The 3305-nt window shown below is 37.0% G+C and overlaps 1 pseudogene; it reads right to left on the reverse strand.

Annotated features, from left to right (window-relative positions):
- Window positions 1-1625: 1625 nt before the first annotated feature.
- On the reverse strand, window positions 1626-1744 carry LOC148519867 (5S ribosomal RNA; annotated as a pseudogene).
- Window positions 1745-3305: the final 1561 nt, after the last annotated feature.

Below are 3305 nucleotides of genomic sequence, written 5' to 3' on the forward strand. Positions count from 1 at the left end.
ATAGATAGATAGATAGATAGATAGATAGATAGATAGATAGATAGATAGGAGAAAGTGAAGCTGATAAAAAAGCGACCAATGTGCTAATAAATACTTTGATAAGGTGCTACATGAATCATTAGAATAAATAAATAAATAATGTGCAAGTATGCAAGACTGAGATAGTATGTGCAATAAACGCAAGTAAATATGATATCAAAGTGTTATAAAGTGCATATAGTATTATATGAATGACAAATATAAATATAATTAAAAAAGAGTAATTTATTACAAATAACAGCTGACCCTAACATATAGGGCAGTACAATAATTAATTTAATCTAAAAATAAAGAAATGCAAATAAAAATTAAAAGGGTAGGGATAAAGAATGGAGGGCTTATCTGGATCACAAATAGGTAAGTTCATGTAAGGCTGGAACCAGGAGTCCCCAACGTGTTTCGTCCATATGGTGGACTTCTTCAAGGGATGTAACACTCCTGTCAGGGACCTGATATATATACCCCTTAAATCAGGATGATGGGAGGTGCTTAGAATTAATTATGACCACTTCCGGTTTTCACTAATAAAAAAGTCATTCAAACATCGTGACTAATACATAGCCAAGGTAAAGTTCATTTATGTAAGTAGATCGCTTCCACAGTATATGATTTTAGATGCTAGAACTAATTTTTCGGTGTTATTTGCGGAGTAAACCTGGTCGTCACGTGATGTCTGCTTTGTCACTTCCGCCCTGCTTGATGCAGCCTCTCGCGTCACTTCCGCCCATGCACTCGTGTTTCACCACTCGTCTGTGGTGGATCATCATCTGGTGTCAGCTGTGTCATTTCCGCCCGGCTGTGTTTAGCCTCTCGCGTCACTTCCGCCCATATGTGTAGATGTTGTCATGTCGTTAGCGGCCATGTTGCTACACTTTATTTGATTTCAGACGGCGGACACCTTGGTACTCCACTTTATATCGACATTACGGCTATTTAAGCTTTCAAACATGCGATTTTCATGGGAGATGTCTCGCTGTATTTTGTATATAAAACATCTATTGGTACCTACATAATATAATAGAAAGTAATATTACTATTATGTTCATGGGTACAGGTTAGTCAATATTCCCGTATACTGATAGTGTGTTATTTTACATTGTTCATAAGTATTATCAAATGCACAAAATAAATAATTAATTACACGAGAAGTACTAATAATATAAATTAAAACATAAATAGTTGTCAGTAAAAAACAAGATGGTATTATATCATATATTACTATTTTCTAAAAATTGGAAAAAGGAGGTACAGTACATGAAATCTAATAATTAATATTTCCATGAATACAGTTATAAATATATATTTTAAATATGTAAAAAATCTTTTTTATTAAAAAACATATATATTTTCCACATCGAATAGTGGGATCTCTGGAGGAGGATTTTTGTAATGAAATCCAACATAAAGTCTTTATTCGAATCCTTCAAGTTAATCCATATAGATGATATCGATTGGTCCTTCTGATCCTGAGTCGTCTTCAAATTCATCAAATTGGCAACGAGGTTGTCAAATGAAATTAATTTCATAAAGCGTTCTTGGTCAAAAAATGTTCAGATCATGACGGAATATTTTTTAGTCTCAATCTGGGACTACAGTACCTGGTATTCCCCAGAGGTCCCCCATCCAGGTACTAGCCAGGCCCAACGTTGCTTAGTTTCCAAGATCAGATGAGATCAGGCACTTATAACGAGGCATGACTGTAGATAACTATGAGACTTTGAAATTACCATCTACATTGATCACAAAAAAGGGGCTATCTCGTAGCTATCATTAAAGCCTCGTGGGGTCAAGGTATCAAGTTCAAAGATCCAGTACATTTCTCGTCTAGATAGATAGATAGATAGATAGATAGATAGATAGATAGATAGATAGATAGATAGATAGATAGATAGGTAGATAGATAGATAGATAGATAGATAGATAAAAAAAATTCCCCAAAAATAATCACCACTTACCCTCAAGATGAAACCATTGTGCTTAAGTTCCATTTATTAGAATTTTCGGATTTGTGGCAATAAGAAATTAATATTTACCTGAATGTACTAAAAATCGATGAATGGAGAGGGGCTCCAAAAGGAGTCCATCCCTGAGATGTGTAAAGAAGTGAAATGATCACAAAAGCTAGCATTTCACTTCTATATTGTAAAGGTGCCCATCCACTTGTAGATGCGGTGATGACGGCACGATTACGACATCGTAATCGTGCCATCGTCTCCCTAGGGGTGAAGTGCATACACTGAATGTTCAGACATCAATCATCCACGAACATGGGCAACATGATGACGATTGTCAGGCTGACCGTCACGGGTGAAGATAGATGTCGGAAACGACCAGCGGGCGCACGCCTCGCTGGGCGTTTTAGACATTTAAATGCGCGATGTGCAGCCGATAACTGAGCAATTGCATGATTACGATGTCGTAATCGTGCAATCGCTTAGTATTATCGGCAAGTGGATGGGCACCTTAAGTCTGCTGACCACGCATGCGTGGCGACCATTGCCAGGGAGGATTCCGGAAGAACCCTCTTTCCTGTAATTCTTGTGAATTAGTTGCCCATAGGCTACTATAGGATAATGCCATCTGGAGATGACATTATCTATTGAGGCCAGAGATATCTGTTGTGGTCCCTTTATGGTATTTTCAGGGGGGAAATTAATATTTGTAGATAACCCCGAAAATGGGTGTATTGGTAGAATATCCCGCAAATATTACTCGATGAATAGACCCCAAAGTTTGAATAAAGTTAATATATGTATAACCCTTATGATTCAACAAATCTAGGCATTATATTAGGATATAAAATGTATCAAAATTATTCATGGTGGTTTGATATTGGCAAAATTTTTCTATTTTTCCTTTTTAAAATACGATTAATAAAACTGAGAAAGTTTTAATGTCATATGGCCTGAGTACACCGAAATAAAGTGGTGTGTCTTTTTCTTGTCATTTTGTGTGTGTCATTTTCTCTAGTAACATGAATGCTTTTCCTGATAGATTGCATCTCTTTCAACAAGATTGCCCAGCTGCAGGCAATGGCTGCAGCACAGCCTTGAATCCCAGTCTCCTCTACGGGCATATTATGTCACGGATAGTCCTGTAGGATGAGGAGGAGGATGGCCAGCAGTGTCAAATGTCAGGCTGCTGATGGCTCAACCTGTAACCTTTGATACATCCTTAGAGGGGTATGGCCCTGCTGGTTATAGTTGTAGTGTAGTGCATTCTTACCAACTGTATCTCACAAATATAATCCTGTAATTATAATTTTT

This window comes from Taudactylus pleione, unplaced genomic scaffold, assembly GCF_031769625.1.
Source record: "Taudactylus pleione unplaced genomic scaffold, aTauple2 ptg000179l, whole genome shotgun sequence".
NCBI lineage: Eukaryota > Metazoa > Chordata > Amphibia > Anura > Myobatrachidae > Taudactylus > Taudactylus pleione.